The sequence below is a fragment of the Rhynchophorus ferrugineus genome, unplaced genomic scaffold (genome assembly GCF_030347505.1).
Source record: "Rhynchophorus ferrugineus isolate W39M unplaced genomic scaffold, kcgeb_rfMv2 rfM11, whole genome shotgun sequence".
NCBI classification, from domain to species: Eukaryota; Metazoa; Arthropoda; class Insecta; order Coleoptera; family Curculionidae; genus Rhynchophorus; species Rhynchophorus ferrugineus.
In genome coordinates, this window is record NW_027472590.1 from 15,638,123 (window position 1) to 15,651,310 (window position 13,188).

A 13,188-nucleotide genomic window follows, 5' to 3' on the forward strand; every position below is an offset into this window, starting at 1 on the left:
AACTATCAAAAAAATCATAAAATCATAAATTGGGTACATTTTTGTCAAGGTTGCGGCTAGGACGACAGAGCTAGAACATTAAAAATCAGTTGAATGAAACTAGTAGAATGAAATATAGTAACTAAGAGTACACGACTGAAACAGTCGATAGTAAATAGAAACAAAATCAGTTGAATGTTTCCAACTCTAACTTTAACATACTAACAAATGCCTACGATATGACTAAAACTATTTGCAGACTGGATTCCGAAATAACGTGGGGTCTTTTTTATAGCAATCAGTCATTAGCCACCTTCACCAAATGAAGACAACTATATTTTTAAATAAAGGACGGGTCGGTTGGTTCATTAAATATTTATAGTTGTTAAATATGTAATGACATCCTTTCCATCCAGTCTACCATAATACAATGTAGAATAAACATATTTTTATGTAACTTGTAGTTTAACATATAAAACTAATAATATTTGTACAAGTGTATATTATTTATAATCTGACCAAGTCACCAACAAGTTTGGAACAATTTTTATTTAAATTCGACTACATCACGACACAAATCAAACAGACCGGTAAGCTTTCAATTTTATTTATTGCAAATTAAAGAAGAAAGGGTCTTGCAAAACCAATTTTCAATGATTCGAGGAACTTCCGAGGCCCCGCTGTAATCCATAAAGGTAAAATGGAATATGGGCCCGCCCGAATAAGAATACTGATCTTGCATCTGTACTATTCAGAGCAGATTTGTCTTTTAGCTCTCGGAAATGGCATTTGACGACGCCATTGAGTGAATTGAACCATCTGAGTCACTAGTGGAGATTTCCATACGAGTGCCATTCGTTTAGATTCGATTCTGTTCGGAGGCCACCCTCGTCCTCGTCCCCCTTTCTATTTCATTATCGACAAATACGCCTAACACTAAAGGCGATAAATTTGATTTTATCAACCTATAAGTTATTTCCATTTGTCAACAGGAAAATGTCTTTCTTTAGAAAATTATTTTGTAAAATTTGCTAATAATTTTAGACATATACAGTAGTTTTTTTAACCGACTTAAAATAAGGAGGATGTTCTATATTCGGCTGTATATATATTTCTTAATGTTTGTTCCCCGATTTCTCTGTCAATTTTGAATCGATTTTCAAAATATTTTTTTTTAATCAAAAGAGATATTTCCGAGGTGATCCCATTGGAAACTAGTCAGGATATAATGGGGGAAGGGGGGAGATCGAGATAAACCCTCAAATTTCAAAGGCACGTACAATGTTGTCACACATTTTTTTTCCAAAATAATCAGATATTTGGATATAATGTTATTGCTGAATTGATGTGAAGAAAAGTTGCTAGTAGTTCAGTGTAAAAACTATTAATTTTGCTGTTTAAGCACTAATAATATCATATGAGAAGTCGTAGAAAAGTTGTAGGCAATTGTTTCTATGGTGTAATGGTTAGAACGTTAAGCTCACACTTCGATTCTTTCGATTCTTCGATGGGTTCGATTCCCAATAGGCCAGAAACCTTTTGTTATTCTACTTTGGTTAGAAGATAGTTAGAACTTTAGTTACATATTTAAATAAAATCAGATTAGGATATTATTATTAGATTATTATATAAAAAAACCTACAGTAGATATGTTAAATAAGGTTTTTGTTTATTTTTATTTAGTTATTACAAGGATTATTATTTATATATTCTATTTTAAAACGTTTTTTTATTGTGTACAAAATCTAAGTCTTTTTTTAGTTTTTATTAATTTTCTTATTTATTTTTTGAAATCGCTTAACATTTTTTGTAATTTCTTTTTATATTTCTCTTTTCAGTGTTAGATATTTACTCAATAAATTAGGCAGTTATTTTAATAAGTATTACAATCGGTAGATCAAGGTACGCTTCAGGATCAGGGGTCCTCTACCTAGTCTAGGTGATTTGATAAATGTTCTAAACAAGCTGGAACAATAAAAAATTGTTACCATCGGGAATCGAACCCAGGACCTTCATGTATGAGCTGAACGCTATAACAACTACATCATAAAAGCAGTTGCCTGCGATGGTTTTACTACTTCTCATATGACCTGGTTTGTATTTAAAAAGCAAACTAAATGGTTTTTACGCCGAATTACTTCCGATTTTCCAGCAATAACATTATACACAAATAATGAAAATATATGAAAACTTTGCAAATGCCTTTGAAATTTAAGGGTTTTGCTCAATTCTCCCGTTCGCCCCAATCTGATCCTCACTTGGTTCCAATGGAACGACCACCTCGAGAGTACACTCTTTCGAATAAAAAAACGAATTTTGAAAATCGGTCCATAATTGACAGAGAAATCGGCGAACATACATTAAAGAAATATATACAGCCGAATATAGAACCTCCTCCTTTTTTGAAATCGATTAATTATATCGTTGAAGGCTAACTTACGCAAGGAAGGGAAAATATACTTATATTTTTTTATATATATTAATATGTAATATGTCTCTCTCGTACACTTCAACGGCCATTGACATGATGACAAAATCACCACCTTTAGGTTGTTGAAACTAAAATAGACAGTTGAATATTATCATGAGTTTTTAAAAGTGTTTGATGGGTAAAACTAGCAGCAGCAGATAACTTCTAATCAAAGAACAAACATAATAGATGTAGAAAATATAATTTCAAGGGCTGCATAATTAGAATTAATTAAAGTGGCATGTTCAGTCAGTTCGCGTGGTGGTTATTTTCCCTTCTTTTAAACTGAAATTCCCATACCATTATAACGTGAGACAGTACTGCTGCGTCTTAGAGAGTTTGAACTAGCTTTTCATTCAACTATTCTTGCCATACATCGAATTTTACAAGTTTCTACACCTAACAAGTAAGTTTTAATTAAATATTCAATTAATTAAGGTAACTGTCCATAACAGCAAGGAGATGGGAAAATAACAAAATTATATCAATGATGTCTTAAAATATTTAACAGCTATAGAAAACCTGGCGGCCCTTTTAAAATCTTTTATTTAATCCGATACAGCCTTTGGTAAAAGCCGACAAAGCATTTATATTAATTTAAAAAATCGAAGGTAAAATGTGTCCCGCCCGCCATTTGTCAACGTCCGGATCACTATTCTTCCGGAAGCCGTAATTAAAAATAGAACGATTCCATTCTTATTTAATGCATAAACGTCGAAGTAAATTTAAAATTTCATTAGTTGGTCTAGCCGAAATGGAAGTGGGAGATTACCTCTAAAACAATTCATTCCCAATTCCAATTTATTTCGCCAGAAAGAAAATAAAGGCTAGGAAATGGTCGGTTGCCTGTTGGCTGGTTTATTTATTGAGACAGATTTTTTGCCTACGTGGAAAATGTTTTAGACGTTATCGCCACATGGCTGCATTTAACGTTGGCTTACCTTTAAATAATATATCCCCATTCTTACAACTCTTTTTTTTATATACATGGAACACAAAACATAATAGTGAATATTGTTTGGAAATATAAGTTCTAGTTTTCTCTATTATAATAGTTTTGATATTTTATGTTTTTCAACGCGAATTTAGTCAAAGACCAGTTTATACTGTCAATTTAATATTATTAATTTATCAAAACTGTCTAACCATAATTTTTTCCCTATAACACAAGAATATGTACCATTCAAGAATATCATAAATGGTTCCAAATATCTATGGTACTTTGAATTCTAGGTGGGACTGCCGCTTTTTTTCTAGTTGTAAAATTTGTCGCCTTTGCGAATACAGAAATAATTACCATGAATGGCAATATTGTCAACGATTCTTCGAGGGCTGTATTTGCCAGATGCGATATCTTAACACGTCCTAGGGATGTTAGAGTTAATATATAAAGACGCAACGGTCAGAATCACTACGTTGTTCGTATTCATTGTGCAGCCCAAGCCGAGTTTCATCAAATGGTGAGTTTCTTGACAGAGCATTCCAGTTTTTTCCTTTTATTTACTAGTTATTATTTATGAAATCCCCATTTATTGTTCTTCATTTATTATTCTCTATTTATTATTTTATATTTGTTATTCTTTATTTTTCCTTGATTATTATCCTCTATTTATTTATTATTTATTCAGTTATCGTTATCTGTTTTACCGTACTCCATTTTATTATTTCTTCTAATCGTCGTATGTTCCCCATAATTTTTAAATTATAGTAAATCAAAGTGGCCCAGAGTTATTGTTATCTAGTTATGATCCATAGATAAACTAAAGCATATATAAACTCCACCGAAATTGGTTTCTTTTCGCTCTTTGTGGCAGCGTATCCTAGCTTGTGGGCTTTGGGTTTTTCCCTTGTACACATTGCACGTCCATCATAGCTGGAGCTGGAGAAGTCAGTGCACAATAGTAACAGTACTATTCATTTATTCATCTATTTGAGAATTTAACTTAATCCTAGCGAGGCCTACTAACCTTAGTGGCAGGAATATGCAACGCGCATCCCTTATATATTGATAGACTGGTATAGTCACCCATATTGCTTGTTTTATATTGATTGTCCGTCAGTTATTAACTACTATGGACTAAGATTATTGTTAACATCATGGTTTTTCCATTTATTGCCTATCATTGTCATCGTCTTTTATTTTATTATTAATACCATCCATTACCAGTATTTATAATATATTTATTTATCGATACTTTTATAGCTGCCTACATTTTAACTGTCAGTAAAGTTATATTTCAATATTACCTGACATTAGAAGTGTTTATTGAAATAATCACCGACCATTTCATATATATTTTAATCTTATCCTCGTCACTGAAAATTGATTGCTGACGTACGGTTTATTATGTTTTCAGAACTGCCACCCGACCACCTCGATATCAAGATCTCGCATGCTTATTTGTCTTTTTTATTTTCCATGTATTGAGTAACTAAGTGTTTTATCATTTATTTTGATCTCTGTTTTTATTTATTTACGATGTTTGATTATTTTATATTATTTTATTAAATATAGTCTATTTACTAAATATAGCCCTGGGTTTAAAAATAACCCTTTTCAATAATATTTCTGATATTTCATGTTTTTGAACGCGATTTTATTCATACAAATGTCGAATGCTTTTCAATTAATTGATAATATAATAAGTCAAGGACCAGTTTATATGGTTAATTTATGAAATCTTTCGATGGAAACAAAATGCTTTCCAATACTTAATGAATCACCTGTTTGAGAGGCATGAAATCTTTACAGTAGAGCATTAATGATTTGACTCAAGCCCAAGAGAACTACCTACATCAATATTGATGATCATAAACTATTGATGTGCACGTGATGGGATCATAAAGGTGTAGTGTAATACAAGCTAAGGAATAGCGAAAACATGTGACTTCTGATATCTGCTGGCCTCAATTAAATAAAGTATTTTGGCCAAAAAGCCCAACAATAACCAATAAGAGACGCCAAGTTGTCCTCTTGCATTTTAGAACTTGGACTCTGATTAAAAAAGTTATGAAGGATAGTTACACTACTGCTGCCAGAATGAGAAATTCTGCCGCATATAACATACTCACCAGGAATTTACTTAAAATTATAATGGCTTGTTTGGAACATAGTTCCGAGTGCTGAAGAAATGCGAATATGTATATATCTTAGGATCATCGAATTACCAAACTATAGTTCTTTCAATACAGTATTTTGCCCAAAATAGAGTCAAAATTTATAGGTAATAGTGGATAATATTTTGACCAATATATGTTCGACAAATGTTAATAAAAAATGCGTAATTAAAGTGAAAAAATAATGAGGGTACATGCAGACACCTAATGTGAAGTGTGTGGCAATTTACTCATATGGTTTCGAAAAAAAAATAAGCTTGGTAATCAACGAGGCTACGTAAATTGCCGTTATGTTATATCAAGTATAAATTCGATGGATTCATATTTCAGTAGAATAGTTATTGGTTATTTATTTTTAGAAAACTTGTTGAACTAATTTTAGTGGAGAAAAGATTTCAGACCTATCCAGTACACAAGCTGGAACCTCAGAACTGTTGTTATAACTGCTATTGGATTGTTAAAAAGAGAAAACAATATTGCAAACAAAATACAATTTACCTTTTCCCTTTCTATCTCTGAGTAAATTAATGGATAAAACTGAGTTTGTTTGTTTAAATGAATAATGTATAAAATATATAATATGCAAGAAGTAAATTAGAAATAATATAAATCTATCGTAATTGTGAAAAGAATTAAGGAGTGAATTAAAATAACTTACTAAATTGTATATCTGGTTCGGCTAATACCAGTTCCGTTATTGGACCAAACTGATGATTATAAAAACGATATTTAAGAATTCTACTCTTCTTATCTTAATCCATTGTTGTTGTGTTTCCCACGCTGACTATTTCTTAATTCATGTTCTTTGACTACTTCTGATTTTCACTCTTTATTCTGGCCAACTCTTGATACTAACTTCTTAATTTCAACTCCCTTGACTCTTCTGACCGCTCTTGATTCTTGACTTTCGTTTTCCGTTCTGACTAAATCTTCTTCTGCCTCTTTGTTCTGGCTAAATATTCTTAAATATATTATATAAATATTGTTTATTGTGGATGCATCGTATTTTACTCAAAAAGCTATCTCAGGTTCTTGGTGGTTTCTGAGGAGGTCGGTTCAAGACACACCTTTCCGCAACTCTATTCGCTCAAATTATCAAGGAGCGTAGGACTCCTTCAGCTAGAACTTTTCACGACGATGGAACACGTGTTTTACGGACTCTCAAAATGCTCGGGTAATTCACAATATTGGGTCTTTTGGAGTTTGATGGTCATGGCCACAATAAGGGATTTTCCACCGGGTCTAACGTCTTACATCCGTCATTAACCCTTGGTACCTGCACCCCCATTATCAGAAACACTCAGCAACGAGCCGATGCGACATGCCTTTTGTTATCCGCGTGCTTTCCAAGTTCCGCGGTACTTTTCGCACTGACTAAACATTCAATACAACACGATATTGTATATTGTATTGCAAGCCAAATTCTTTTCCCATGTCACAAATATTATAAAAGAGTTAAATGTCTTAATAAATTAGATCCCTAAATAACAACAACAACAAAATTTTACATTATACAATTCTCTTAAATATAGATAAATGTTATTACGTCGTAACAACAGCAATCTTGTTCAATATACATTCAATATTCATGTTCATGAATACTGTAGTATATAATTGGACGCTATTGCCAAAATAATTGATGCTGATTTACGTTGAGGAAAAGAAGGACTTTTCTAAATAGTGGCAGTGAATAAATAGCATCAGTACATAGACACATAAACGCACCATTTTCCTAGAACAATCAGGGCTGTATCAGTCACGTGATATAACACATCCTTCTTAGAGAAAACACCAGTGTAAGGTACAAAGTAGTTGTGCAGTCATTGGACATCTTAAAGTTGTAACGATATTATTTGTGAATATCGCCTGTACTTTCGGTTAGGAGTGTTGGCCACCGAAAAAAATATCGATATCCTAAACTTTTAAAATTAAGTACCAATTTTAATGGTTTATTAAAAATTCTATTTAATTTATTCTGAAAAAATGTCGGCTCTAAAAAAATATCGATATATCGGCCAAAAATTCCGATCGATATCGATATTTTTTTTGCATCCCTACTTTCGGTAGCCCGTTTGCCTTTGATGATCACCCGAATAGTAGTATTTTACTAAAAATTCCATAGTACACAGAGTATTTAATGATCTGCTAAAGTTTGGTTATGCCAAATTCCAATAATATACAGCTAAGCAACTTAACTATGATCTTTGGTGATCTTATATCCAGAACTCCGTTGCTTGTGTCGGGAGTCAGCTAACTAGGGGTATTCGTTTTCTACTTTTAACAGTTTCTAGCTAGTCATTTTTGGACACCTTCAATCGACTAATATAACTTCAACAGCAATTGTTTTGTCCGAATTCCACCTAACTCTGGTATGAAATGTTTCGAGTACCTATGGAACGATTGGTTATTTAACGTCGAACTTTATCTTAACTGTACCTTTTATTGACAACTGACTTGATTCTAGTTAATAGAAGAAACTCAGAAAAGAATAATCTTATTATCTCCCAAGAAATCTTAGCAACTGTACCAGCTGTGAAATTAATAGGCTTTGAAAATAACAACTCACATTGTTTAAGAAAATTTTAATTTAAAATTATTTAATTTTAACAGTAGTATAAGCGAGACGCATATGTACATATTCCTTCACGTACTAACTTTAAAAAAGAAAAGGAAAAAAATTATTACTGAATACTATTAATATATTAACACGAATGTTCTGTGGATATGTAAAAAGGAATGGAATTTTTCTATGGAAAGGAATAATATATAAAGGAAAGGAATACAATGCTTATTAATTACCCTATTGCATTAACGAATATATTATTATTTACAAGCAAACAATCAAATATATATATATATATATATATATATATATATATATCATCAAGGTCGCGGCTAGGACGACATAGCCAGAACGTTAAAATAAAACAAAAATAGTAACTAAAAGTACGCGACTAAAACAGTCGATAGTAAATAGTAACCATATCAGCCGGACTGAAAATAGCGACTGAAAACCGTCGACTGAAACAGTCACTGGTAAAAGGTAGTAAAATCAGTCGGGCCAAAAATAGCGATAGATAGTAAAAAGTTGTCAATTACTAAACAGTCGATAGTTCCCAACGCTAAATGTAGGTATTAGATTTCACTTTCTAATCAGTTTTATTCTTTTCTACGGGAGTTTTTTAAAAATCTTAGATATCAATGCTGTGTATAGTGAGATAATTATATAGGCTTTAATTTCATTTGGTGATTTTCTAGGTTTTGGGGTCATGATAATTCAAGCCATCCTCCAAAGCTCTGGGACAAATTTTAATTGATGAGTTTTTTAGTTCCCTTTCTTAATAGTACTCTAAACTCCTATTTGTTTTAGACACCTCATTCATCATATATGTGAGTCCAATATAAAAACACCGTCTTAGTTTTTGAACAATTAAGACCATATTAATCAGTCGATACAACATATGTCTTCAGATATATATTTTACATTAATATTTCATTAATACAATTCGTGTGTTATATAGTAATAGAAGTATTGCTTTCCGCTATTGTAATATATGGTATCTTATAAAATTATTGATATTTTTATATAGTATATAGAGAAAATACGACAACGTATACATTGTTTATGTATTAAAGTATGCCAATAAAGGAAGATGGATCGAAAAGTATGCGCATCAACGTATAGTTAAAATAATGTAGAGATTTTCTTGTAAAAAATTTCATATATAATGTTCGGCATTTGAATATTGATAGCATAGCGGCGCTTGTCAGGAAAACTGAATGTTTTTGAAGAATTCCATAACAATATTCTATGTATATATAATATCGAAAATAACTTTATCCTCAAGATGAAAACGTAACAAAGAACTGTTGGCCTAGTATTTAATGTTTTAATCATCCCATGTTCAGGCATTAAAAGGATATTATATGTTCAGAAAAAAGTATTATAGTTTTTTTTTGATATTCGATTAAAAACGAATTGAAACTCGAAATTATTCGAACAGTCTTTTCCATAGTTGCCTCTTCTTAAGAAGCCACAATTCCATCACTGTAGAGCTTGTGATATTTCTAGGCGGAAAACCGAACAAAGAAATTTTCATAAACCCCTTTTGAAGTCAGAATTATTAAGAAGGTTTTGCTGAGATCGGAAAAAACATAGTCGGGCGGGCTTAAGCCCGGGCCATACCGGCTGTATCAAAAGTCACCGATTAATAATCTCAGTAAAGATGGTCTAACTTTGTCGTTATGAAGGATGAGACCTTTCATATTGATCAATTGGAACAGTTATTTAATCAACTACTTCAACTGCATTAGTTGTCGACAGCAGATAGTGTAAATTATTGTCATACCAGGTTCCAGCCGCTGATATTTCTTACTTAATGTAACCGTAATAATTCGCATGAAAACTGGCTTGATGTTAATTACAGAATCCAGATATCGTGCTTCTTTTAATATCCAGTCTCATGTATTTAGTTCAATACTTTTCGAAGTTTGACGTTTATTTCGTTGTATAGCGGTGATGTCGCGAAATGAAGTAAACTAGTCTTTTTCCACAGTATTACTCACTTTCATGATTTTCTTTCCTGCTGTTTTTGTGTTTGTGCTTGTCGTTCCAGCTCCTACACCAAATATTAAGTTTATTTTCTTGTTTATATTTTTAATTTCTTCTACTTTATTGATATATATCGAATATATAAATAAGTAAGTTAGTATTTCAAATTATCCTGCATTTTTTTTGCTATTTTAGTAATTGAGTCGCTTTCCTTCTCATCTGTTGATCCTTGATCTTTTACTTGCCTTTCATTTATTTACTTTACTTAATATTGAATTTTTAATTAATTATTCATGGTTTATACAGGTTTATACAGTATTGAAATTCGTTTTGCCAGATGCAGAACAACAATCGAAGCTGAATAGAGTGGAAAGACCTTAATGAATATATTAACTTAAGAATTTGTATTTAAAATTATATCCCATTGTAATGTAAATGACTATATTGAGTGTATTTACAAGTAAAAGAATGAAGAAATAAACGGAATCTAGATGCTGACCCAATCGAGATTTTATTGATTAAATTAGAGTAAGAGCATGTAATTGTTTGATTGACTTTCGTCTGGTTTTTTACTCTAAATACATCCGCCTTACAAAAAAAGAACCACGGTTCCAACAGCTATGCATGAGTGAAAAACTACATATTCGATTCACTATGTCTTCCAACAGACATTGCATCCAATATGACAGCGCTATATTCTTTGATATAAATTTTGAAACTTCGAGTATATAAAAAAAGGGCAAATTTATTGGATTTTTGGGATCTCTAATGGTGAAATAGCACATTTTCATGCAAGATATCGCAAGATGGTTGCTTGCACTGACAAAAATGCCACTATGAAGCCATCGTAATTATGAAAATGCACTGTTTGGTACATTCGTACTATATAGGTATTTTACATTTATCAACCTTAACATAAGATCTGTAAAGTTAATGTGAACGAAATGCTTTTATAAAAGGAATGTATAATGAGTTGGTTTGTACTGTATACGGTTAGAAGTATAGTACACATTTTTCATTGTAAGATGCTTAAGAGAATTATTCTGACGGCCACATAATGAAGTAATAAATTAACACATCAAGTATAGTGTACCACCAGTACTACAGTTGCAAGTACAATCTTTATGAAGCTCCTAAAGGGATTTTCAGTTTCAACAACATTTTAATTTGTCATGTTGTAAAATTTCCAAGAGTATACCAATTGGTAATTAAGAAAAGTTTTGAAGAAAAAATGAACAAGTCCAAAGAACAAGGTCTTTAACAATTAAACAGCGCTAAATTTTAGCATGATTTTTATTAATTACATAATTCTTAATTAGGGTACCTTTTTCAGTTCAATATATATAAACAGAATTTGATAAATTATTGCTTCAATATTTCAAATTATAAAACCAAATAATATTTTATATAGCTTATACTATTCTGAACAAATATATCTGGAGCGAGGCTATAAATTTAATAACATGTTTAAGCAGTGTCAATGCCAGTCACCGTACTATTGAATGGTTCAATTTACATAGGGACTATGAAGAGGTATAATTGTCACTAACGAAGTAATAATAATCTTTAATGAAGCATATTCTGCGATTTAATTATGAATATCATAGAAATAGCGCGTAGGAAATAGAAAGGCTGCCATTCGTTAATACTGCTTTAAATTACGTTTAATGTCATTGGAAATAATGGAATTATTATTAGCATGATTATTACCGTCTGTTAGGGGCTATATGGCAAATATCAACGATTAGAATACGTTAGATATAATTTAAAATAAATTTATTTTATTTTATAAAACTATGTTATGATATACAATGAAGAATTCTCTCTGTATCTCTATACTTTCTAAGAAAATAAATATTGAATTAAGGAAAAGTAATTTCGTTTTTCTCTTTTCTTTTTCAAAACAAATTTATTCACGTAAATTTGAGACACATAGCACACATGTGCCGTTCTGATTGATGAGGAAATAATTAGTGAAATTATTTTCACCAGTCCCTTTTGAAGACAGTTTCGCCGGAGAGCAGAGATTCTCTCCAGAGATCAAAACAAATGGCAGTCGGACGGAGCAAGGCCCGGACTGTATGATGATCAGACTGTATAATCAGAATCTCAAAGCCAATATTCCTCCATTTTTGTAAAGCAACTAAGGTTTTGTGTGATCTAGATTTGTCATGATGAAAAGAAACACATTCGCCTTTTTCAATTTAGGTCTCTTCTTTTAAAGGCCTGCTTAAACCCCCTCCCTTGAAGCCATTGCGAACTTCTTCCGGGCTTCGACAACGATTTTTTGAGCACATTATTGATGTCCTCTACAAAATGACTCTATTCGGTCTGTTTAGTTTCAACAGTAATTCACAGGTGGAAGGAAGCTCGACCCTTTATTCATTTTTAATTCATACAGAAGGCAAGTATAGAGTATTGATTTTCGAGTCATATAATGAGAGTATTGATTTTCGAGTCATATAATGATGGTTTAAAACTGCTGGAAGGCGATGTTTATTTCCATGACAATGTCGTGAGATGAATTATTTTGACCTATTAGGTCAATTGAAATGTCCCAGATCTGACACATAGATGGCGCTACTAGAATTAAATACCTTAACCCTTAAAAGATGCGTCCATAAATTTGACAGCTTCCGGATCATTAGTTTGTGAATTATAGCCTTTTGAGTGAAGAAAATTTTGTTATTATGAAAAAAAAAAGGATAAATCTAACGGACACTGCCCCAAGAAAATTAACTATCATGGATTCCTATGCTAAGTTTAGACGTGGTGAAATGAGCACCAAAGACGGTGAACGCAGTGGACGCAGACGTTGAAAAAGGAAGAACCATCAACAATGACTATTACAACGAAATCGGCGAAAAACGGCCGCATTTGAAGAAAAATTATTTCCTGTATAGACTATTTCCTGTGCTCAGATCTCAAAAGAATGCTCGCTGGGAATAAATTTTCTCCGAATGAATAGGTGATCGACGAAACGGAGGCCTAATTTGAAGCAAACGACAAATCGTACTACAACAATGGTATCGAAAAGTTGTAGTAGTCGCCAAAAACATGTGTTTTACTG

At 31.9% G+C, this 13,188-nt stretch overlaps 1 protein-coding gene across 4 annotated transcripts in view; it reads left to right on the forward strand.

Annotated features, from left to right (window-relative positions):
• The window catches only part of LOC143204879 (uncharacterized), a 383,076-nt gene that overhangs the window by 228,577 nt on the left and 141,311 nt on the right, over positions 1-13,188 (forward strand). For 2 of the 4 annotated variants that reach the window (XM_076417795.1, XM_076417794.1), the window contains exon 3: positions 4,807-4,877. The exons of the other annotated variants lie outside the window; for them this stretch is intronic. The gene's annotated coding sequence lies outside the window, so the exon portion shown is untranslated. The remainder of the gene's footprint in view (positions 1-4,806; positions 4,878-13,188) is intronic. 4 annotated transcript variants of the gene reach the window in all.